The 25118-nt window shown below is 56.0% G+C and overlaps 1 protein-coding gene across 14 annotated transcripts in view; it reads left to right on the top strand.

Moving 5' to 3' along the window:
- AHDC1 (AT-hook DNA binding motif containing 1) overlaps positions 1-25118 on the top strand; it is a 64230-nt gene that overhangs the window by 20463 nt on the left and 18649 nt on the right. For 9 of the 14 annotated variants that reach the window (XM_045476240.1, XM_045476241.1, XM_045476250.1 and 6 more), the window contains one exon: positions 22711-22889. The exons of 2 other annotated variants lie outside the window; for them this stretch is intronic. The gene's annotated coding sequence lies outside the window, so the exon portion shown is untranslated. Of the gene's footprint in view, positions 1-6387; positions 6782-20426; positions 22306-22710; positions 22890-23074; positions 23310-25118 lie in introns of those variants that run through there. 3 more of the 14 variants (XM_045476247.1, XM_045476245.1, XM_045476251.1) reach the window with 3 other exon arrangements.

The following is a 25118-nucleotide window of genomic DNA, read 5'->3' as shown; positions in this document are numbered from 1 at the left end:
TGCCCAGAGAAACACAGCTTGTAAGGGGTAGAGCTGGAGATTGAGAGACTCAAAAGCCAGGCTGTGAAATCACAAAGCTATAAACCTGCTTAAGAGATGTTGTAGGGTGGGGGCAGTGATCCAGCAGAGGAAGGAGGGGGAGACCTTGCCAGGAGAGGGACAGAAGTGGGCAAGGCCTCCAAATTCAGGAAACAATGAGGGAATGGACCAAGTCAGTATATGCTCCCCCAGTGGTTTTCCCCGGCAGTAAACAAGGTATGAGCTCAGGGTAGGGAGCAAGTGAAGACTGGAAGAGGTCATCTTGAGAAATGGGCACAATTGAAAACGATGGGGAGACAGCCCATTCCAGGCATAGCCCACAGTATCAGCAAAGGCCCAGAGGTGAGAATGAGAAGAATGGTTTAGGGCTGAGAAGTGGAGGAAATGGCTAAGAGAGGTCAGAATGAGGGTTGGGAGGACTGGTGGCCTCAGGGGCCTAGGGAGAGTGACAGCCCCAGGGAAATAGGGAGGGTGACAGATTCAAGAGGCTTAGCTAATATAGAAATAGAAATAACCCCCCGTCTGGACAGGAAATAGAGCATAGTGATCAAGAGGGCAGGCTCTGGAGGCAAATCCTAGCCAGGCTGCTTCCTACCCTGCGATCAGAGCAAGTTGCTTGAGGCCTCATTTTCAAAGTGAGGAGTAATGCCGGTACCCACCTAAGAGGGGACAATCTGTGAGAAGGGATTAGCACAGGGCCTGGCACACGGTAAGCACTCGATTCATTCATTCATTCCCCAACTACCAGGTGCACATTAGTGCACACATTAGTGTCAGGTACTTTTCTAGGACGCACAGCAGAGAACAAAGTAGAGAAAAACCCCTGCCCTCAAGGAGCTTACATTTAGAGGGTGAAACAGTTAACACCAAAATAAAGTCAAATGCATGGTGTGTTAGATGTTGATGAGTGTCAAGGAGAAAAATGAAACAGGGAAAGGGCTTGGGGAAGGCCAGGGTTGCAGGGTTAAGTAAACTTATAAATGGAGATTATTATTGGTATTATTTGTATAGCAGGTTTTAGTAGAAAAAGCACCTTCCAGTTTATAAGGTGTTTTTCCTTCATGAGAATCACTCAAAGTGTAGGTGTTGCTGTCCCCCTTTTGTAGATGAGGACACTGAGGCTCAAAGAGAAGAATCTGACCCAGGAGTCAATTGTGAGGATAGTGCTGGCTCCCTAGGACTCCGGGTGACAAGAGAGTGTTATTCCCAAAAGTCTAGAGGACAGAAGGAGAGAAGGGTTAATGGGGGAGGATATGGGCAGTGGCCAGTGACGAGGGATGGAGCTGAACTGGAGAGTAGGGGCAGAGGCCTGCTTCCTGGAGCCAGAGATGCAGTCAGCATACCCCAGCATGGCCTGATCAGGGTGAGTTCAGAGAGTGGCTGGACCCAGGGGCAGCCCTGAGGGCAGAGCGGGGGCAGCAGGCTGGGCCTGAGACACTGTGTGATTGAGCAAAGGGGCAGAATCTGTCCAGAACTGAGTGAGTGTGTGGGTGGTATGGAGACTGTGGGGAGGGGGAAAGAGGAGAGGAAGAAGTTAGCTCCACTGACCAGACAAGAGGCCACAACGAGGAAGGAGGTTGGCGGGGGCCAGAGCTGGCTGTGAAGGCTCTTGAATGTCAGGCTAAAGACCTCAGCAGCAGTAGGGAGCCATTACAGGTTTTGGAGCAGGGACATTGTGTCACGAGAATGACACTGAAGAAGACAAATGTGGCACTAGGCAGAGGAGGTTCAGTGGAGGCATTTTGGAGGTGGGGAGCCCACTGGGGGACTGTCATAGCTGAGCAAGAAAGAAATGGCGAGGTCAGGTTGGAGAAACAGCTTGGACTAGTGGAAAGAGGGACCTGGGAGATGAATTCCTGACCGCTAGCTTTGGGTCTGCCTCACATTTTCTTTCTTACTTTATTATTATTATTATTATTTATTTATTTTTTTTTTTTTTTTGCCTCACATTTTCTGAGGGGCCCTGGGCTAGTCCTTTCCCATCTATTTCCCCATTTGGATTGAACTAAAGACTCCCCCACCCCCTCTCTTTTTTTCTTTTTCCCTAAACATTTGAGCAAAGGATCCATTTTGAGAAGATGATGGAACTTCTCTTGAGAAAAATACAAAAAAAAAATTTTTGGTTACAATGTTGGGAGGTTTACAGATCTGCCAAAGTCCATCCATGGAACCAAATTAGGTGATCAATAGTAATAAAAGTAGCAGGTAGCATTACATGCTTATTACAGGCCAGGGGCTTGGCAGAGTGGTATACATCATGACCTTGTGAAGTCTGTTCAACAACCCTGTGAGGTAGGTACCATTATTATTATTCTGTTTTACAGATGGGGAAACTGAGGAAGCCTAGAGAGGTGGAGTGATTTGCCCAAAGTCAAAGCTGGAATTGGAGCCTGGGTCTGTCAGCTCGAGAGCCCAAGATCATCACCGCTAAAATTAAGGCTAGGATTCTAGTATGGAGGACGGGGACATGGCAGGGAGGGGTCAGATGTGGGAGGATTTTCAAAGAAAGCTGTGGAAACGCACAGCTAGAGGTGAACTGTGGAAAAGGATAGTGGTACCACTCAGTCCCGAGGTGATAGGTGGTTGGAAGCGAGGAGCTAGAGATGAAGACTCCATTTGAAGCTCCCTGGTCTAGCTTCTGGGGGGGGCGGGGGAGGGTACCTGTCCCACATGACTCCCAGGTAAGTGACTTGCTCTGGAGACTGCTGGGAAGAAGTAGGGTATGGGGCTACTCTGTCTTCTAGGTCAGATTATGCTCTGCCCCCTTGGCAAGAGAGGACTCATTCCTGACTCTTTGACTCAGCCTCCAGTGCGATCTCTGGTATCTACCCTCCCTTCCCATTCCCAAGGCCATTAGGAAGGGCCAGTGGGCTTTGATCCCTCTAGGGGAGCTCAGAAGTGGAGACACCCTTTCCATCCCAGAAAAGAGTATTGGGGCCCATCTCCTGAGATGAGAGTGGAATCTGGACCCAAACAGCATGTGGTGCATGTTAGGCTCTGGTTTAGACCCTGGTCAGCAGTACCATCTGGAAGGAGGTAATCTAGATTAGACTAGGGCATAGCCTTAGGCTGGAATCTAGATTTATGGTGGGTTGGACTTGGTCATCTAGAACAGAGGTTGGCAAACCTTCTGTAAAGAGTTCGATAATACAAATTTTAGGCTATAGACCATTGGGTGTTGGTCATGACTACTCAACTCTGCCATTGTACCTTGAAAGCAGTCATAGACAATGCATAAATGAATGAGCATGGCTGTGTTCCCATCAAACTTGAGTTATAAAAACAGCGGGTTGGATTTGGCTCTTGGGCCATAGTTTGCCAACTCTTGATCTAGAACCTCATTCTTCCTAAGGATGTCTAGATCTTAAATGTTACTAGACAGTGATCTAAGCAAATAAGGTTGTGGCCTCAGGCTATCAGGCCGGTTAACATGGAAAACAGTCCATACCGCACTCTTGCTGGGATCCAGATATTGAGAATTGGTGAACAAGACATGTAATAGACAGTGGTTTAAAGCAGACTAAGCCGTAATCTCTGGCTGAGCCTAGATTCACAGAAAGCTAGGGTGGGGTGGTGTGGGGTGGTGAGATTTAGACCAACACGTAAGGTTGTGGTCTGAATATAGGGAAGTGGGTGAGCTAAAGCCACACAGATATTGATCTAGAGCAGGCAAAGTCTTGGCCCTAAGCCAGAGTACCATATGATCTAGAACAACACTGTCCAATAGAAATGTAATGGGAGCCATACATATAATCTAAATTTTCTAGTAGTCACATTAAACAAAATTAAAAGCGATAAATGAATTGATGTTAATAATGTATTTCATGTAACCCAATATACCCAAAACATTACCGTTTTAACATATAATCATTATAAAATAGTTTCCTTTTTTCCTTCTTCTTCGTATTTAGGCTTCCAAACCTGATGCATATTCTGTGCTTACGACATATCTTAATTCCAACTAGCCACATTCCCAGTGCTCAAGTTAGTTTCCACCATATTGGGCAGCACAGGTTTAGAAATGGGCTTTTCTTTGGGACCAGGATCCAGAGGAGTCATGAGCCAGAATGATCTGGAGTGAATAGAGTTGGACACGCCAGGGGTTATACTCTTAGTGGACTTGAAGTGGATGTAGACTGGCTCACCCTAGGGGAGCATTTAGGCTCTGGGTTGGGAGTTGGGAGGGGGTCCCTCCTTTGCAGTCCTGACCAAGTGGCCTCCAGCTCTTCCCTCCCTCATCCCAGAGTCACCTCCGACTCTGGAGTCTGGTCTGGCCTGGCAGGTGGGGGTGGGGCAGGGTAGCAGCTGGACCCTTGAGGGAGCAGGAGCTCCACCCCTCCAAGCCAGCTGCTGCCAGCCTTCCTGGACTGACTGTGTGGAAACAGGGGGCCCAGAGACAGAAATAAACTGCCAGGTTTCCGGGGCGGAGTGGGGGGCCTGCCAGCCTTTGTGCTTCCTTGCTGGAGGGAGGGGGGCAGGAAGCAACTCCATGCCCTGTCCCAGGCTGTTACCCCTCTGTGCCATCTCCCCTCACCCCCCAGGTGCCTTCACTCCCATGGCTCTGAGGCTAGGCTAAGTCTAGAATTTGGTGGGTTAGTGGACCCTGTGGGCCCAGGAGCCTGGGTCAGACCCTTGGGAACCAAGGGTGATCCCCAGGGCCCTAGACAAAGCTTTGTGGCCATGGGGATAGTGCCTATGTGCTCATTTCTAGGACTCCATCCCAGGGAAACCTGCTAGCTACCCCAGGGCAGAAGCTGAACAGATGCAGAGGGTTGCCGTGGGGTATTAGACTAGGAATTGGAAGACCTGCATTGGATGCTCACCTCTGCCACTAACTGGCCAAAGGCAACTTTGGCAGATCACACGTTGAACCTGTTTCCTTCCCTCTAAGAAGGGTGTTTGTCCTGCTGATCTCAGGGCACTGTACTTCAATAGTTAACTCAGACTCTGGAGCCAAAGTTTATCTGACTCTGGCCTCTGCCATTGTGTGAACTTTAGCAGGTCACTTAACCTTCCTGAGCCTCAGTTTCTTCATCAGCAAAAAGGGGATATTACCTACTTTATGGGAACCTTATAATGAAGTGAGTTAATACATGCAGGGCAAGTACTCAGTGTTGGCTATTACCATTGGGTAGTTGATAAGTTCAGTTGAGTTGTAAGTGAAAATACATTATTCACATGCAAGGGATTCTTCCCCTGGAAAGAGTTCTCTCGGACCCCCTCATTTTATAAATGGAAAAACTGAGGCCCTCAAAAGGGAAGGTGTTTTGCTCAGAGAGGCACACAGCAAGTAAAACCTTTATTTGGTACCCACCATATAAAGCCAGGTAGCACATCCCCAATTTACAGGTAAGGAAATCGAGGCCGATGATTGGCCACTGGTGCACAGTGGCGCTATCCAGTGAGGCCTGAGTCCGCCGCTGGGGAGGGAGTGCCCAGGCCATCCGTGCTCACCCGAGGAGGGGCGTACAGGTAGCGGGCGCCCTGTAGCCGCCGCCCGAGCCAGGCGCGCTATTAATAATCCCGCCGCTCCGCCCGCCCGAGAACGCAGGTCCGGACCGCCGCCGGGCGCCTCCCGGGCCTGGGCCGGGGCCTGAGCCCGAGCCGGATCGCAGCGGCCCTCCCCTTCCCCCGCCACGTGACAACCTTCCCCCCCCCCGCCCCCCCCCCGACTCCGCGGGCAGCCGAGGGCCCGGGCTGGCGGAGGGCGGGCCGGGGGCCAGGAAAAAGCCGAAAACACCGAGGCTGGGCCGCTCCCCTCCCGCTCAAAATAGCCCCCGGCCGGGGCTGCCACGCATTCCGCCGGGCCCGGGGCGCGGGAAGGGGCGGCCGGCCCGGCCCCCGCCCGGCCCGACGTGGCTGCCTCGCCGGGTTGGGGGGGGGGGGCGGCGAGGGCGGGCCGCGCGGCCGGCCGGCATGTGGCTCTCCTTCGGGGAGCCTTGGCAGCCCGGACTGCGCGCTGCGCCGGGATGATGGAGAGCTTCTGGAATTTCCTGCAGCTGGAGAGCGCGGCCGGCCGGGGGAGCGGGCTGAGCGCGCGGCTCGGGAAGGGGCGCCTCGAAGCCCGACCCTAGGGGGCGCCTCCGCGGCGAGGGCCGTGGGGGGACATCTCTTTACCCGCCCCCAGGCCGCTGGAGTGGAGGGCGGCACACCTCCCCTCCCCCCGCCGCTCTTCGCGGGTCTGGCGGGGGTCCAGTCCCGCCCCTCCCGGCCTGGGCGGCGGAGAGGGGCCAGGTGCAGGCAACGCCCCTCCCCCAGCCGCCTGGTTTCCCTCTCGGCCCGTCACCTCCTCCAGGAGTCAGAAGCTCCACGGCCTCATCTGGGAGGGGGGTGGGGGGGTGGCAGGGATCAGGGGGCAGCGCCGGCCTGCCAGGTAGCCGGAGAGGCGGCGGCGGCGGCGGCGGCGGCGGCGGGAAAACTCGGAGGCGGACTGTTCCGGCCCGAGAACTGCTGGGCCTACGGACCAGAGCCTCCTGCTGGAGCAAGAGGAGCCCCAGGGCTTCTAGGAGGGAGGCGAGGCCGTCTTCTCCCAACACCCCCCCCCCCGCCACTCCCCTCACCCCCCCGCAACTGCCGAGCGGGTGGGGGGCGGACGTGCCGGAAAAATCCTGGACAGTTTTCTGGACGTTGGCGGCAGCTTTCTTTGGGGGCAGCTCTGCACCTTGCAGGTCCTGAAGTCCAGAAAAGGGCTCCGGGAGGGAGGGGGTGCCTTTTACAGGAGCCCTGAGATCCAGGGGAGTAGGTAAGTGACCTCTCAGGGCTCACTTTTGGAAGGGGGAGGGAAAGAGGTCTACCTTGCCCTTTGTGGGGGAGGGGAAGGGATGCTTTCCCACACTTTGCTAGTTCCAATACCATTTGGCGCTCTGCAAACTGTTGAACCGTTTGGCAACTCAGGCGCCTCCCTCGCCTGGGGTGGACTACCTCTCCCCTTGCCAAGGGTCCCTCTTCAACTTCCATTTCCTGCCCCAGCCCAGCACACCCTCACCACCTTAAACAAAAGCAGTGGAGGTGGGTACAGTTGGAATCCCTCCTCTGCTACCCACTGGTTGTGTGACCTTGAGCTAGTCCCTTCACTCCTTAGTCCCTTTGCTCATCTGAAAAACTAGATAATAGTAGGTAGGCCATGGCCTTGTGGAGCTTCAAGTTGCACAATGTTTAAAGCAATTACCACAGTGTCTGCACGTAGTAAGGACAGGAAATAAAGGGCACCTGTGTAACATACAGTCTCATTCAGAGCCCTTAAAGTATTTGAATCCCCTTCCCCTCCAACAACCCTGTGAACTTTGGCTTCCCAAGGTAAGTAGTGCCTCTCAAGCTGGGGAGGGTGGAAAGATGTTGGTTTTACTGGGTGTTCATTTATTCGTTGAACACATAGTTAACGTTCTCAGCTAGCTCCAGACTAGGGAAGAGACATTGAATTTGTGCTGGGGACTGGCCACCAAACTTTGTTAAAGCCACAAGGGCTGTTAGAAGTCCTTCCTGCTAAGCTAGCTCTTAGTACAGATGGAGGAACTGAGGCCCACAGAGGGGGCCAGGTCTCTTCATAATACTCCTTCTAATGTTCCTTGGGAGTGGAAGTGGGGGCTGGCAGGGAGCTCTGGGCCAGGGGAAGCTGGGCAGCCCCTGGCCTGGCTCCCTGGGGTATGGCTTAGGCAGTCTGAGAGTCTGGTGGAATCCTGCTTTCCTTTCCCTCCCATCACCGCGCTGACCTTTCACTCCACCTCTGCTAGAGTGGGTGGGGGTGGAACCCAGATACCCAGATTCAAATTAAGATCCCTGTTGGCTCCCCCTCAGCCCAGGATGTTGGGCCTGGGCCTGTGTCAATTCCCATCCTTCCCTCCCCCCATGACCCCCCCCCCCCCTCCAGCTCTCCCTGTTTCCTGTTGGATTGGCCTTCCTTATGTACTGGAAGGAACTCAAGGCTCCATTTGTTGTCTGTGTGAACTTGAGCAAACTATGTGCCTCTGTGAGCCTCAGTTTGCTTTTCTGCAGAATGGAGTGGACATAAAAGCTACCTAGCAGAACACCTCTTTCAGGAGCATCCCAGAGGCTTTCTGGCAGAGGTTCATTTAAATAATAAAAGCCAGAGATTCCCTAGAATGTACTTTCAAGGCCAGCAATGGGGAACAGAGCCTTCCTTTACCTGTGGTTTGGGGAAGCAGCTTGGGGGGTGGGGGTGCCAGGGGCCCTGGGATAAGAAGTGGGGGGGGGGGATGAATGTCCACCAGACCATTTTGGCATAGTCCAGATTCGAGCAAATTTATGTGGCCCAGATTCCAGGGCTGCCAGGTGTCCGTGTCTTTGAACCCACTGCTGGGCAGTTCTCATAAGCTCCTCTCTAGGACTGTAGACGCCCTCTCCTGACTAATCCAGCCCCACCTCCTTCTGCCTCAGGGAAGCCCTCCTGGGCTTCCTGTACCCCCTCAATTTCTCTCCAACCCATAGAGAGCTCTCCGTGAGAGACTGAAGAGAGAGGGACCAGTAGCCACAGTTGGGCTCTGTGACTTCGGGCAGGCCACTTCCCCTCTCTGGGCCTTCATTTCCTCCTGCATAGCAGAGGAGGCTGGATTAGTGACTCCCTACGGCACCTTCCAGCTCTGACAGGCTCCGAGACTGTGTTGACTGATGTATCCTAGGAGATAGGAGCACACAGAACCGAGTCAGATGGGAGATTCCTGTGGAGGTATCCCCACCTCCAGAAGACTGGAGTGCCTCCCTTCCCTACACACATTGCGCAGGGACACTGGCAGAGATTGTGGTGGGCGGAGGGGGCATGGCACCCAAGCGAGTGGTACTGCTGATTCCCAGGGTGTCTCTTGTCAGTAGAGAGGCCTGTGCCTAGGAACAAGAGCTTGTGTCAGTCGGGGCTGTGAGACCGCTTGCTTCTAGGGGAAGGGAATGTGTGTGTCAGTGACCAGTCAGCCTCTAGGGAATGGGGGGTGCGGTGCACGAGGCAGCTAGCTTGTGGGATGGTGTGTCCGGAAGAGCGATCGAAGGGGCCGTATATTGGGGTGTGTGCAAGACAAGAAAGCTGGCGGTGGCAAAGAAAGAAACATAGATGAACCAGAGAGCGAAGCTCTGGGTTCGGGCAGACAGCGCGGGGAGCCTCCAGCCCTACTGGGAAGTGATGGAAGATTCAGCACAGTCTGACACAGTACGGTCTTGCCTGTGCCTAGGTTAGTCGGCTTGTTTACAGGTGTTGAGCTGAACCGCACTGTTCGGGATTGCAGTTGTCATGTTCTATTGTAGGGGTTTCGTCAAGGTTTCCTGAACAGTGAGTGTCTGGCTGTTTTGAGGGGTGTGTGTACGGGACTGTATTTATTGTAAGGCAGTGAGCAGCTCCTGTCCATTTGGGGTGCTTATCAGATTGTGCGAGAGGCATCGGTTCTGGCTGTTAGAAAGCCTTAGGCTACATTAGGGAGATTGCGTGGCTGTAAAGGAAGGTGTTTTCAAGCTGTGAGCGAATCCTGGCCGCGTTTTGGGTGCCTCTTTCCCCTCCATCTCTTCGGGGAGGGAGGTCTCCTGTCTTAATCAGTGCCTCCGCAGGTAGGCAAGCAGGCGGTTGCTAGCCTGCTCACACTTGCAGTAATTTTACCACGGTGCCTAAGTCAGGAACAGGCGTGAATTGACCTTTTAACCCCTTCCCCGCCACAGGATTAGACTCTGTTTCCTGTTCAATCTCCTCCAGAACCAGTTCCATCCCGCCTGGGGGGCCCCCCCAAGGAGCGGATAAGCAACCCCCCATCTCTCCTCTCCTCCCTCCCCTGTGGAGCCTTGGGGGGGGGGGGGGCCTGAGGGCCAGGCTGGTGCAGGGTCTGGCAGGAGCTGAGGGCCCAGGCGGGAGTGATAAATATTGAAGAGGAGGGATTTCGGTGTGGGCTGGAGCAGCTGCAGTGGTTCGAGTGTCACACTATCTCTCCCCAGGTTTACTGACCCATTTCCATTCACGCGGCTGCCGGTTTCCTAGCAACGGCAACAGTCCCCCCAGAACAGGCGGAGTGTGTGTCTGCCATTAGCGACTGCCGCAACTGTGTCAAGGTTACCCCGCTCCCTGCAAACCCACCCCGGCGGGTTTGTTTTCTGCCAGCGCCTGGCACACACAGTGCCAGCCAGGGAGGGGGAGGGGAGGGGGCTGGGGGCCAGCCCAGGGGCTTGGGTGGGGGTGGGGGGCCCCCCCAAGGAGGAGCTGCAGTTCCCGGTCCAGTGGGAGCCAACTTGGACTGAGGCCGAAGCAGCTGCCCCCCCCCCTCCTTGGCTGGTGGAATTCCTGAGCCCGAGGGGAGCAGGGGGCGGGGCTGTCCCTCAGCCCTGACCCCCGAGATTCCAGAGCCTGGGGGGAGGGGTGTGGGCCGAGGGGCCTCCGGGAAGCCTGCCTGATCTGACCCCACCTGGCTTGTTCTGCTCCTGCCCTGGCTTCCTCCCACTCCTGCGCAGCAACATGCTCTTCTCTGCTCACAGCTCTTTGTCCCAACCTCTGTGCCTGCTCTCCCCCCCCTCAGACTCCCCAGGGCAGGGTTGTATTTCTCCCATCAGACTAGGGGCTCCTGAGGTTGGGGTTCATGATTTGTTCTTTCCTTCTCCTCAGTACCAGCTCCTGACTGTTTTTCCAAATGTCATGGGAGATGAGATTAAACAGTTGGGGTGGCAAAGGATAATTTTTCTTAACAGGGACTAGCAGGGCAAATGCCCTCATTCCACCTCCTCAGTGAAGTCAATTCTGCTTGCAATCCCCAGGCCCCCCGGCACCCCCATCCCCCAAGTGCAGAACTCCAAGTTCTGCGCCACTTAAATGGGAGTGGCCATAGGAAATAAAGTTACCTCTCTTTTTCATCCTAAAAGCCTGGCTGCAAAGGGTTAAAGCAGCTGCACCCCCCCCCCCCCACCTTGCCTTGGTATGTGAGCTCCCCCAGGCTGGGGGGATGGGAGGAGGATGGGGGGGGGGGTCTGTCGCCTTATAGCCACTCATGTGGTCAGCTCAGACCTGACCAGTCACATTCCTGCCCAGGAGGACTGGGGCTTGAGGTGGAGGGGCAGGGGCCTGGAGGGGGGCTGGGTTGGTAGGAATGGAGAGGGGGTACCAAGAAGCTGGAGCAAGGGGCTGCTGGGAACATGGAAGCATTATGCCACATAAACCCCAGAAAGCCTGAATCAATCTACCCTCCATTCCTCTGGGCCTCGGTCTCCCTGTCTTTCTTCCCAGTTTGCACCTGCCAAAACATTCCCGTGATCCACATAGCTGTGATACAGGTACAGACCTGGTCCCACTTCTAAACAAAGAGAAGAGTGTGGCAGAAGCAGTTTCTGACATGCAGAGCGGCACAGAGACTTGTGGGTAGCCTCCAGTGTGACTTTCCGGTGCTTGGAGGAGGTCGGCTGGGTTTTTGGCTGGGTCAGAGGCTCTGAGATCTAGGGTACAGAGCAGGCTGTGCTAGACAGTAGAAAGAGACCTGGGCGGAGCCCCAGAAAGCCTGGTTCTTTGCCCGGCCCTGTGCTTGACTCCTCATGGCCTCAGTCTCCCCATCTGAGGGGCTTAGGCCTGTGGGCTCTAAAAGTCCTCCTGTCCTATAAGTCAGTGGCTCTGGGTTAGGGATGAGGAGTGGGGGGCAATGGTCTGGAGGGATGTGGGAAGCTGCCAGCTCAAGGGGGAGTTTGCAACGCGATCCCAGAGCGAAAATAGCCCAGGTCATTTTCAGCTGCTTAGGCTGAGGGAGGTATCTGATCCTGGCAGGGCAGGGCAGCTTGGGCAGGGGGCAGGGAGGAGCATTCTGTAAAGCTCTCTGGGAAACCGGACCCCAGGATGGGAGGGTGGGGAAAGGTTGGCAAGCCCAGCCGGGGCTTCCTGAGACCCTCTGGGTCCTGGGAGCACCCCCACCCCCACCCCCACCCCCACAATGAAAAGACTAGGAATGCAGAGGGTTAACCGGAGGTGAGGGTTGCACTCCGGGCCCCCTTTGGGTCCTGGCCTGGATGAGGTGAAAGGTCAGCCCCAAGGAGTCCAGGCACAGCTGGGGAAAGAGTAACCCGATCCTTCTCCCTAGCTGGCTCAGGGGATCACAGAGCCGCCTCCCCCAGGAAAGGTGCTTTGACATCCCCAGGAAGGAGTTTGTTTCTACTTGTTCTCAGCAGGGGTTGGGGGCTAAGGGAGGATCTTGGCCCAAGGGGTCTGGGAGAGCTGCAGGCCTGGTGCCCCAGCCAGTATGGCAGTGCTTTGTCATCCCGGGGTCAGGGGAGGTGGAGGTGAGCCTGCTGGAAAGGTTAGAGGTAGCCTGTTCTGGCCCTGCTCTCACTCTCTGCCCCATTTATAATGACTGACGGCCAACCTTGGAGATGCAAAGCTTAGAGGCTCTTCCCCCTCAGCACACGTACACTGTCTGATGAGTGAGAGAAACCGCCTGATACTAGACTGTGACATTGACATGTGTTTGGGGTGGAGAATTACACCTTGACTCAGATTGTTTTGCCGTCCGCGGTTGTGTGTGTGGTGGGGTGTTAGAATGTAAGGTGGTATGATTGGTAGAGACAATACACAGAAGAACATGGGCTCTAAAGTCAAGTTTGACTTGGGTTCAAATCCTTGCTTTTGCCTTACGTGAGCTAGTAAACCTAAACCTCAGTTTCCCCACCCACAAAATGAGACTAATACCACTCCCCACAAAAGGTCATTGTAAGGATGGGCACAGAATAAGGGCTCAGTAAAAAGTAACCTTAATGGGCTTGACCATCTGCTAAGGTGACCCTGTTGAAGCTCCTGGTCTGACTCTAGAGCCGGAAAGAGTTGGTGAGCTACAGATGGTCTGAGAGAGAGGGGAATTATGAGAATGTGACTGCATCAGTGTCCCCAGAGCTGTGTGTGTGGCTGTGGGAGTATCCAGGTCACTTGGGGTGGGATGGTGTGAAACGAATGGTGTTGAGCCTGTGGCAAAAGGCGGTTGGGGCAAGGTTCTTAAAGGTGACCTCTTGGGTTGGCGACAGCCCCCCTACTCCCCACCCTGGCAGGCTTTGTGCAGCAATGTGTGGGTGTAGCTGTCCCTGGAGTGTGGCTGTAGGTATGTTTGAGAAGGCGCAGGCATCCCAAGAAAGAACAAGTCGCCTTTTGTACGCATCCAGCCCCAGGCTGGGCTGGGCCCTCTCTGGGGGATCCCCTGTTTCCGCGCCCAGCTCCCCGCCCACGGACAGCGCCCCAGCCCCGCCCGCCACCTGATGAGGGGTGGCCAGGTGGTCTGAGCGCCCCCTCCCGGGGACCGCACTTCTGGCCCTGGGCAGGGGTCTGGGGCTTTCGGCCTGGGGGAGTGCCCGAAACCCTGACCCCGCCTCTCGTGACATCACTCCAGGTGCTACCAATCTCCAGGAGCCCTGCCCACGCCCTCCGCCCCCACTCCAGGCACCAATCTCTTGCTATCCGGAGGCTCGGTGGGTGGAGAAGGAGGCAGGGCCTGGCGTGTGGGGCTGGGAGACCACAGAGGGCCTCCTCCTTCCTGCTCTGGGAGGGGCTGAACATGCGACCCTGAGACCTTGGAGCTCAGCTCCCTTTGAAGGAGCTCACAAGACCTCTCACAGGGAACACTCTACCTTGCTCACCTATCCAAATCTTACCAGCTACCACCTTCTGCAGGAAGCCTTCCAGAACCGGCCTCGCCCTCCCCCGTCTTTTTTCTGATTACCTCCCCCCCTTTTAGCGACTCTCTGTAATAACGGGATACCAGTGTACCACTAACTAGCTGTAGTCCAATGATCAGTTTACTGTGTACCAAACTGCTCTGTGTTTTTCATGGAGTATCTTACCTGATGGATCTCAGATTGTTTTCTACTTTGTATTATGAGCCTTTCTCACCCACTGGATTGGGAGTTCCTCTGGGCAGGGGCTCCAGACACAGCCTGGCTCAGCATAGGCACTACTAGATGTTCAGGATGGATGATAGATGAAGCAAGCTGCAGAGGGAGAGGACCCTGTCAAAAGTCACGCAGAAAGTAGGTAGAACAACCAAAGCTAGAAATGGGGTTTCCTGGCCCCACTCGGGTTTTTGGTTCTGGTGTGTGACTGAGTCAGGAGTTGCACAGAAAGATGCCATAGACCTTCCTTTTTGCTATAGGAGGGCCTTTGTCTACCCTCCAAAGATCAGAAGAGCCCAAAGTCTGATCTCTGCAATCTATACACCTTGTACCAGGATCCCTGACTTCTGGGAGGCTGAGGTGGAGATGCTGGGGGAGCAGGGAGGGGTTTTGCAGGCCAAATGGGCAGTTCAGGGCTGTATTGTGGGCCCAGTAGTTGGGGGGGGGGTACTGGTTCTGGGGACATAAAGATTTAGCTTGCAGGTGGGAGGTTCCAAGTTGGGAGGAGTGTTGGGAGCCAAAGTATGTGGGGGTTCAGTGCAAGAGAGGCAGAGATTATGCTGGGCCAGCAATCCCAGCACCAAGCTGGCCCAGTGGAATGCTGGGAGGCCCGGGGGATGGGGCCAGGCAGCCAAGGTGTCTCCGGTGGCACAGAAGCAGTTAAGAGCTGCCTCAGCCCGTTCCTTCAGACAATTAGTGACATCTCGCTTGACAACACCACACTGAGCCGATGCAGACCTCAGCCCCCCTCCCAGCCCCCCCACGGCCGCTTCAGCTGTTTATTCTTGGGCTTTAACAATTGGGATTCTGACTTGGAGGAGCGGGCGCCCCGCGCTGCCCTCTGACCCTCCGTCGCCTTGGCAACTGGAGCCCGGTAGGCCTGGGCTCTGCGTTAGGATTACAGATCCTGAATTCACAATCTTGCTGCTCCCCTGCAAGCAAAAACAGCAGCAGCAGCATGCGGGATCTTCAGCTAGACTGGAGGGGATGGAGCCAGAGGGTCCCCAGGGGCTAGCCTGAGGCCCGGGTGGGAACCTGGGATGCCCACAGGCGACCTGTAGAGCCATGCCCCACTGGCAGCCTCCGTGGGGTGGAGCAGGGCCCAGGGCCCTCCTCAGCCCCAACCTCACCCATCCTCTGTCTGGAAACTTTCTTCCCGGTAGAGCCCTGAGGGCAGGGGCGAGGCTTCTTCATCACCCCCCCCCCCTTTTTTTCCCCTCAGTCAGCCCCCTACCATGCCCAGAACTCCAAGTGCCAGCCGACTGTGCCCCTGCAGTGCCTGCAGCCATGGCAACAGGCCCCCCCCCTCACCAGCTCTGCTCCTTCCTTCCCCCCCACCGCCCCCCCATCAGCCAACTGCCCCAGCTGAAACCGGAGCCGATGCATCTGTGAGCCTCATGCCCAGACCCACATTCCATTTCTGTCCTCTGTCCCCCCCAGCTCTGGCGACGACATCTCCCCCCTCCTCATGCCCCCTCCCTCCTCACTCTGTGCTGTCCCCCCTCACACACATACACTCTATCACTTAGGGTCTCCCCCCTTCTTCCCGCCCCATTCTCTGTGTCTCACCCTCTCCGACTGTCTCTCTTGGTCTCTGGGTGTGTCAATCCCTGTCTGTCTCCAGCTCCCTGTGGTGTCCTTAGTTCTCTGTGCCTTGCCCTGTCTGTGGCAGGCTCCTTCTCCGTCTCTTCCCCTCTGTGTGGATCTCGCACTCCCTTTCTCTCTCTCTCTCTCTCTCTCTCTCTCTCTCTCTCTCTTTGTCTCTGCCTCATCCTGCCTGTCTCTCTGTGTCTTTGTCTTTTCTTCCTCCTCTGTCCCTCTCTTCTGAGTTCTCTTTTGCTGTGTTCCTTCCTCCAGCATCCTGTCCTCTGTCTCTCTCATCCCCTCCCTGCCCCGTCTCCTTCTCTTTAAGCATCATTCTGCCCTGTGTCTTTTGCCCCCGTGCTCTTCCCCTTTCTCTCTCTTCCTGAATCTGATTCCTTACTTCGTTTTGCCCTCCCTCTTCTCTTCCTCTGACTCTCTCCTCTAATTACATAGATTTCTTTCAAGTAGTCTTCCTCTATTTTCCATTTGGTCATTTCCCTCGTGGCCCCTGGGTTGGAACAGGGATGGTCCCCCCCCTCCAAGAGTCACCCCAAAGGAGTCCCCTTTCAAATAGGGGCCAGATGCGCTGGTACCTTGTTGGGCATCTATAGTTGAATCTGAGGTGGGGAAGGGAGGTTCTAAGGTCAGAGAGCCTATAGGAGATGGGGTGCCAGATGCCAAGAGTGCCAGCCTTGCCAGGCTTTAAGAGCACAGACTCCATCCATCTAGTCTACCTTCTACCAGTCCAGGCCAGGGCAGAGAGTAGTTCCAGGGGCTGAGCTGGCCCAAGAATCCCCCTGGCTGTAAGAACTCAAAGAAGAGCATGTCTGGGCCTCACCAATTCCTGGGATTGGTTTCGTCCCCTGCTATAATGATGGCGGTCTCCGACTGTGCCTCAGTTTCCCCCAGTGGCACAAGGGTACCACCCTAGCTCTATTTCTGACTTCTTTAAAGTACTTTGAGTTCCTGGAACAAAGTTAAAGTTATGCAGAACAGGGAAGGGTTAGAGTAACTTCTGCCCCCTTGCTTATCGACACCATGGGGACTCCAGCACAGAGGAATCTGTCTCAGGGTAGGGGTAAAATAAGGGTCTGGTCATCTTAAGTATGAGTAGAGGACCGTGCCCCACCCCACCGCCCCACCCCCAGGACCACCAGCCCCTGCTGTCAAGCCCTCTCTCCCAGTCTGGGCAGTGGCCTCTAGCCCTCTTTCCCCCTCACTGTCCCTCTTCAAGGAATGAGCTTGGAATCATGGGAAACAGGCCCTGGGTTGGGGGTGCCAGGCCTCCAGGGCCTAGCCCTTGCCTCTGGGTGTGATGGGACCTGGTCAGGCAGACAGTTCTAGGACCCTGAGGTCTGGGCACTACTCACAAGGGGCCAGGCGGGGGAGTAGGGGTGCCTGGGGGAGGCGGGTTGCACGCAAGGCATGCTGGGCCCCCTCGGTGGGTGGGTGGGGGGGAACAAAGCTGGCATCGAGGCCTCAGCTAAAATTAGCCGCTTCCCTGCGCGGGAGCGAGCATGCCTGCCAGCCGCCCAGATCGCCGCTGCCTCGGCAGGCCATCTGTCGCCACGTTTTGCTCAGTCCCCCAGGGCTCCCCCAGCTCCAGCCATCCCCAGGGGCTAGAGGGACTCTGCTCTGAGACTGTCCCTGGCCAGGGCTCTGGGCTCTGCTGCTGTCATGCTGTGTGACCTCAGGCTAGGCCTGTCCCTCTCTGGGCTCCTGGACAACAAGCAGATTCTGCACACTGACATCCCAGACACCCCAGTCCTTCTAAGCACCAGATCCAGGCACTGGTCATAGGCTGGTTTGTGGGCTGCCTCCTCCCTTAGATCTGGCCCTCTGGTCCAGTGTTTGAAGATGAGCCAAGTGGGGTTTAGGGTGAAGGTCAGGATGTATAGCAGACTCCTGTCAGTTTCCTTGGTCTTGACGCTAGGGCAGCTCTGTGGCCAACAGCACCCCAACAGCCTCCCCTTCCTCCCACCCAACTCATTATTGACCTCCAAGCAGTCTTAACAGAAACAGCTCCAGGTGGGAAACTGGGGCTGGAGACTGAGTTCAGCTGCTACGAACTTGCTCCATGGCTTGAACAAGTCTCTTACCCTCTCTCTTAGTCTATTTTCCCCCCTCAGTAAGAAGCTCCCATTTTTTGAGCACCTGCCCGCTTCGTATCGCATTGTCTTGTGAGGCTGACATTACCATCCCCGCTTTACAGCTGAAGAAACTGAGGTACAGAAAGCTGAGGTTCCTTGTGAGGAAGAGTGGAGTCAGGGACCGGACTGCTGTGTCCTCCTTCCCATGGCCCCCAGGGCTCTGCTTGCTGGTTTCCAGCCTCAGCTTCTTTCTGGCCCTTCCCTCGCTGCTGCCCCTTCCCCCTCCCCAAAAGCCATAGAGACTGAGCTGCTGCTCCAAGGTCACTCAGCTTGGCCTGGGAGGAGCTCAGACTTGAACCCAGGCCCCTTGGCTCCTGGCCTCCCTCACTCTCTGGCCAGCAGGCTGGGCCTGTTCCCCGGGTGAGTCATGCCCCTGGACTTTGGCCTCCTTGTCAGGCTCTGTGGCCTGAATTTGGAGAGGGGGCCTTCATAAGGACTAGGGGCTCCGTGCAGGTCTGAAGCTGTCATCACACTCCCTCCTCAGTCCCGGGCCCTAAGGACATGGTAATAGCAGCCTCTAATCCACCTCCCCACCACCCGTCTCTGAGAAGTCTTAACAGGAAGAGCTAGCTCCTCAGGCCTCAGCAATAGCTGTCCCTCCACCACTCATGCTGCCCCCTTCCTAGATCACTACATTCAATTAGAAATGGGGCAGGGGTGGCAGCTTGGGGAGGTGGCATTTCCAGGTCGTCCGTGTGGCCAGGCAGCTTCCTTCCCAGCACTCATCTACCGCAGCGCCAGGCAGACAGGTTTCCCAGGAGGGAGGCCACAGCGCCTCCCCTCCTGGTGTCCAGGGACCAAGGTCACGCCCAGAGCCCTGTGCGCCTCCACCTCCTCCTGGGGCCAGTGGTGTTTATCACTGGGGCAACATGCGGCTGTGCCCGGCTCTGGCAGTGCTGGGGTGACATTCATGCCCTGTGAGCTGTGACGCCTCTGCAGGCAGAGGACAGCACCACCCAGGCTGGCGACAGTGATGGGGGAGCAGTGGGGGTGGGTTGTCACCTGTTCTGAAGCAGTAAGGGGGTGATATGTTGTGTGCCCCTCCAGCAGTCTGAAGGGAGGACTCATGGGGAAAGGGTGAGGTTGTGGGCAGGGGTCCTCTATACCTTCCTCACACCTGGGAGGTAAGGCTTGTGTGTGTGTGTGTGTGTGTGTGTGTGTGTGTGTGTATGTGTGAGAGAGAGAGAGAGAGAGGGGTTCTCTGCATTTCACATCCCATCGTGGGTGTAGGAGTGCCTGGCTGCATGTTAGTTACACCATTGTGAGGGTGACAACCTGTGTCCCTATCTCCTGTTGTCTGGGGGTATCAGATGTGCCCATCTCACACTTTGGGCGAAGTGACAGGTTATGTACTTCGCTCATCCTGTTAGGCGGGTAGTTACCAACCCATACGCCTGTCTCTGACTGTTGGGTATGTGTGAGATGTCACCATGTGCCCATCTCATGCTGTTGTGGGGAGTGACATGTGTGATTATCTCATGCTGTTGGGAGGTTGTCAGTAACTTGGGAGCTTGTCTCTCACCCTAAAGAGACAACATGTTGCCCAGTGGTATGGGGCCCACAGTTGGCGGGGCCTTCCCGTGTAGACCACAGGACCCCAAAGGGCTGGCCAGGGGAAGCGTTCAGAGCCGTGAACACAGGGACAAGTGTGAGGGCGGGGGGGGGGGGGTGTCTGAGTCCCTGAGTCCCACATGACCTGCCTTCTGACCCATGTGCCAACCCTTGGGACTATTTCCCAGAAGGAAGGACCCAGTGTTTTTCAGACGATGTGGCAAGCGGCCTCTGGGGCTGGGACAGAGGTGACTGGGGAGGTGGGGCACCAGGCAGGGTTGGCGTGGGGGTCTGTGTCCCTGCAGGCGTGGGGGGACCCCAGTCCCTGCCTCTTCTGCCCCTGAAACTGTTAAACTAATTAAGGCTGTGGAGCCGCAGGATTAATCGGGGCAGCTCAGCGCGGGCCGGGAGCTCAGGTAGTCGATTAGTGCGCCGCGGAGGATATTGGATTTCTGAACCGCAAGTCAGCACTATTCGGCCTGTTATCTCGCCGAGGGTCAGGAGGCGGGAGGCTCCGGGCGTGCTGGCCGCCCCCACCCAGCCAGCTCTCAGCCTCCACTCCCCCTGCCCACACGCCACCGGGGCCATCTCCGTGCCCTCACCCAGTCCCTCTCCGGGTGTGCCCTGCATCTCGCCCCCCTGTCACCCTCCCAGTCCCTTGACCAGTGCTGATCTCTCTTCTCTGTCCCTCCTGGTCTCACTCACACTCTGTGCCTGGGGACACCCACTCCCGGGCCTCTGACCTGCGTCTCCACCTTCCCGTCCACTGTGGCTGTCCCCCACCCTCTGAGCCCCTCCCCATCACCAGTCACTGCCTCTCTGGCTTTTGTGTTCTTGTGTGCCTGTCACGCAGTTTCTGTCTGTCACTGCCTGTCTGTCTCTCCTGTCTCTCTGTCTCAGTTTCTCTCCCTCTGTGTGTCTGTGTATCATTCTCTGTCCCTCTCTGTCTTTTCCTTTCCCTCTGGGGTTCAGTCTCCCTCTCTTTCTCTCTCCCACTCCTTCTCCCTCTCTCTCTCTCTTCCTCTCTCTCTCTCTCTCTCTCTCTCTCTCTTGTGTGGTCTCGGCTGGTGTCTGCAACCAGAACAAATCTCCCCCAGCCAACACCCCCTGAACAAGGAGGCCAGAGCAGCTAATGGGAAACATGTGATTCTGCCTTGCGCCTGGAGCACCGTGAAGGGAGCCTTAGTCCCAGCTCAGCCCCCCTGCCCCCCCTCCTGCATTCCCCCCACCACACTGCCCCCCTCCCAGCATCTCCCCCAGCCTGTGCGGGCACAGTTGCAAGATCCCCAGTTATTCCCATTTCAGGGGGTGTGGGGGGGAGCTGGCATTTATCAGTTGGGGAGTATCAGGTTGTGGAGGGGCTGGGAGCAGCTTTGCTCCTTAGGTCCCTCTAGCCCGCAGGGCCAGGCAGACCCCATGCAGACTTCTTACCACCCCCCGCCCCCAACCACCACCACCATATGTAGAAGAACAGGGCCAAGATGAGCTGAGCTGTGGGGGCCTGGATGGGGGACAGCCAGTCCACCCCCACTGGAGGGCTCTGGGGCCACCCAGATTTCCATCTTTTCCGCCCTCCTGGGCCTCTGGAGAGCTGCAGAGGTGGGGGCTCCCAGAGGGCTTGGGAGCTGCCGGGCTGCATTTCTGTGCCCACCCAACCACGGGGAAAGGGGGGATGGACCAGAGGAGGGAGGCTCTGGCAGGTTGGAATTCTCCTTCTCTGCCTGTGGATAAATTGTCCCTAATCCAGGCTTGGGGAGTTGTCTGGCTCCTACAGAGAGAGAGAGAGAGAGAGAGAGAAGGCAGGAGATAGGAGGGAGGAGGGAAGCAGGCACACAAACACAGTGACACAGACACACACTGTTTCACAAAGGGTCTCACATGCAATGCACATGCACACAGACATGCACCGAGGAGTTACACAAAGGTACTGCACAAACACTGAGGCACTATTGTGCTGACAGGCACACCATGGCACACACACCTTCACACACATGTTGACACTGACACATAGCTATTTTGGCACACACAGTGATATGGCACAAGGACCCACTGACACACACACAGGCACCCAATGATGAGGTTACACAACACACACGAGTGGACACACGCACCAGCGCATACTGACCCACAGTAAAACAGATCCACGGGGACACCGTGACCAGACACACTGTCACACCATGACCCTGAAAGCCCAGAAAAAGGCAGAGGTAGGAGGGAGGTAACACTGATCCACAGTGACACCAGTGCCTGCAGTCACAGGCCTCGAGATTGGAAACCTGCAGGGACAGCAGAAGATCAGCCAAGCGCACCCCCCCCCACACACACACACACACACATCCAGAGAGCTCTGAGACACCCCCTGCCCCACACACACACATCCAGAGAGCTCTGAGACAGGCAGAAGCCGGTTCAGCTCCTGACACAGCACGATGCAGAGAGCCAGGCAGAGCATGTGCACACACACAGGCACACTCAAACCCAACCACAGCTGGGGTCAGGGTGCTCGCACAAAGGCAGACACACATTTCTATGTCCTCATAGGCGTGCAAACAGGCTCAGCTGGACACACAAACAAAGCTGAATAGAGCCGGATCAACACAGCCATACGTATAACTGAAGATACTGAACCCAGGTACACATCAGCCTTTCACACGTGCGCACACACGCACGCACACACACACACACACCCACGGCTGACCACACAGACTATAACTGAGCAAACCTAGGATCCTATGCATGTACACTCTTAAACACATACGTATACACACAGACATTTAGAAACACACAGAGGCCAAAGAGACCCAGGAGCCCACATACAGGTGTATTTACCCAGACAGCTGAACATTCACAAACGTTCATTTACACAGGCACGATCTCTACCACACATACAAATTCCCAGGCAACCAGAACCTGTAAGCAGTCCATGAGGCCTGGTTCCCAGACCCCCTCTGGGCTCCAGTACAGACTTCGGGGAGGCAGACAAATGGGCAGGAAGCAGGAGGGTGGTGAGAAGGGCCATGGTTATTAAAGAAAACAAGAGACCTAACCAAGTTGCTGATGGAGAAGAGTACACGCCAGCTGCATATACACCCCGCGTGGAAATCTGCATTCACCATCGCTTTGAACAGCAATTCTCACACCTGCATTATAAGTAAGCTGTTAGCAATATACAGTTTCCCCAAAGCATTCCTCCCCATTCATAAGATCTCCCCATTTTGTAGATGAGAAAACCAAGAGCCAGAGAGGGTAATTGACTTGTCCCTGATCATATGGTGAGGGTTGAGCCAAGGACTATGACTCCCGAAGGTCGGGTTCTTTCCACCGTAGCGTGTGTGTTCATGTTCATGCATGTGGGTACCTACGTATCCAATGATACTGTTTCCCAGTAGGAACCTGGGGTTTCAAGAGACAGGCTTGTCGTTCCCCAGTGAAATGAGATTGTACCTGATTTCACTTTTTGCAAGAGTGGACCCCATCCAGGACAGCCTCCTGGTCCCTCTAGCTGGCTCATCCTGTGACTGTGCTCATGCCTGGGGTGTTGTGTTTGCTTCCACAGATGGGAGCTTGCCTACCTGTCTACCCATTGGCCTGGACCCCAGAGCCTGCCCAGCTAAGTGCGTGCAGAGGGCCCCGGTTTCGGGGCAACTCTCAGGCTGCCGCAGGGACTACCCTGGAATCACTGGTGAAGACAGGCCTTTCCTGCTGAGTCGGACCTTGTCTGCATAGCCTGCTCAGGTAACAGTGTACAGGGAAGCCAGGTCTTTGCCTGGGCCACCACCAGGAAGTGGGGATCAGGGGGGACTTATTTCCCGGTTTTAGCAGGAATTCCACCCCCCACCCCCCAGCTTAGGCCAAAAAGAGGCCCTGGATAGAATCAAAATATATTAACCCAACTTACTCAAAACTCCCCCGTTATCCAGAAAGGGCAACTGAGGCCCGTGGACATACAGCAAGTCCCCACGAGTCCTGCCTCCTAGTCCGGGGACTCTTCCCGACACTTTGTTGACGTGAGAGAACTGGGAAGAGAAAGGGGTTGTGACAATGACCAGAACGCAGGGCAGAGATGGAAACCAGAGTGCCTGATGTATGCAGCTGAACTCCCCCCACCCCCCAACCCTACTGGAGTTTGTGGAAGCAGAGAGCTGGGAGGCCAAGGTGAGGTGCTGGGAGGACCGGGGTCATTCAAGTATGCTAGGTTACCCTCATAAGATGAGGCGGGGTGGGGGTACTGCCTGACTCCCTGCTTCTGGCCCAGTTTAGCCCACCCAGGCTCTAGAGCCACAGAGGCCAGGTGGGGCTGCCCTGCCCTGCAGAGGCAACTCCCTGAACTGACACATGAAGCCTCCGGGGTTCCAGGAAGCTCCCTAGAGCCCGGCCTGCCTGGGGACTCCACCCAACTTCCAAAAGAGCATTCCTGGGGCCTGAGGTCTGGGGGTGGGGCCTCCTGGGATGGTAAGGGTGGGAGGTGTGGCTATGGGAGGATGCAGGGCTGTGTGTACCCAACTGTAAATGCACAGGGCGTCTTGTGTGCCAGCACTCAGGCTGTGTGCAAACAGGTGTGTGTAGGGCTCTGTCCTTAGGTACACAGGGTTCTGTATACAGGAGTTAAATAAGTGGACTGGGCTAAGGGACGTTCGAGGGCTCGGTATGTACTACATTGGAGAGGTGAGTGTGCAGGATCCAGAGTGTATACTGGGTAGCTGCGGGGATGCTGCAGGGTTGTGTGGACCACACTGGATGGTGTATGTGTGCCGGGTGCTGGAGGGGTGTCTAGACAAGAATCTGACACACTGGGGTGATAATGTGGGCACACTGGGATGGTGTGGAATGTGCACACAGGATCTCTCCGCATGTCCCTGGGGAAGCTTGTGTTCAGGGTTCTGGGTGTACACTTGAGGGTGGTGTGTGCATGTGGCTCCATTTGTGCTTTGGAGGTGGGCTGGGCAGGCCTTCAGCTGAGCCGGGCTCAGCAGTGCCCAGCCTTGTGGCCAAATCGCTGAAGTCACTTCCTTTCCAGCAGCAACTTTCCAGGAGGAGGAGTTCTTCAGACCTGGGCGGGGAGGGGGGGGGCGTGGAACAAGGAGCTCTCAGGGGAAGGAGGTGGGCGGGGGTGAGAGGCTGCGGGGAGGGCCTGGTGGGGCTGGAGGAGGGGTGTCCTCCGGGAGACAGAAGGAAAGACTAGGACAGGAGTCTGGAAGGGCCAAGGGCAGGAGGGGATGGGGGTGGAGCAGGGCGGGAAGCACAGTCCCTGGGTGACCTCGGAGGGAGGAAGGGAGGGCCGCCCGGCAGGGTGACCCTCAGGTTCAGCCAGAGCTGGCGGTGGTGCCCGCAACACCTGGCACCCAGGGCAGGGGGCTGGCAGGGGGCGGAGTCTAGGGAAGACCTGCTTGCCAGGTGCCCTGCTCTGGGCAGGAAGGGGGTGGGCGAGGGCTACACAAAGGAGCTCTGTGTGGCTGGGGGTAGGGTGGGGTGGGGTGTGCTATACCGTGGGGGGGCCCTGATGACTCCAGGAGGCCAGGCAGGACTTGCTTCCCCTTGGGGGCATCAGTGGCTCTAAGGGGACACCTAGTGGCAAGGGAGGGTAGTGCATTTGGATGACTGAGGTGGGAGGGGGTAGAGTAGAAGGCAAAAATTAGAACTGGTGATGAGGATTGGGACTGTTGGAGTAGGCTGCAGGGGAGGGGGCTCACTCTCTGGACAGTGTAGAAGTTTGTATCAGAGGAGCTCAACAAACCTAAATTCAGACTCCAGCCCTTCCATGTCCTGGCTGTTTATCCTCAAGGGCATTACTTAACCTCTCTGTGCCTTTATTTAAATGCCAAATAAGTGATGGCTGCCATTATTATTTTCATCATTATTCTTCTTAGTAGGATTTTGGGCTGGAGTCTGGTAGGAAGAGAATCTTTAGGCACCGTTGGGTAGGTGAGAGGGGGCTAAAGGAGATTGAGAGGGGGGCTGCATATC

This window comes from Leopardus geoffroyi, chromosome C1 (genome assembly GCF_018350155.1).
Source record: "Leopardus geoffroyi isolate Oge1 chromosome C1, O.geoffroyi_Oge1_pat1.0, whole genome shotgun sequence".
NCBI lineage: Eukaryota > Metazoa > Chordata > Mammalia > Carnivora > Felidae > Leopardus > Leopardus geoffroyi.
Note: the sequence above shows the minus strand (reverse complement) of the source record. Positions and strands in the feature narration are given on the sequence as shown.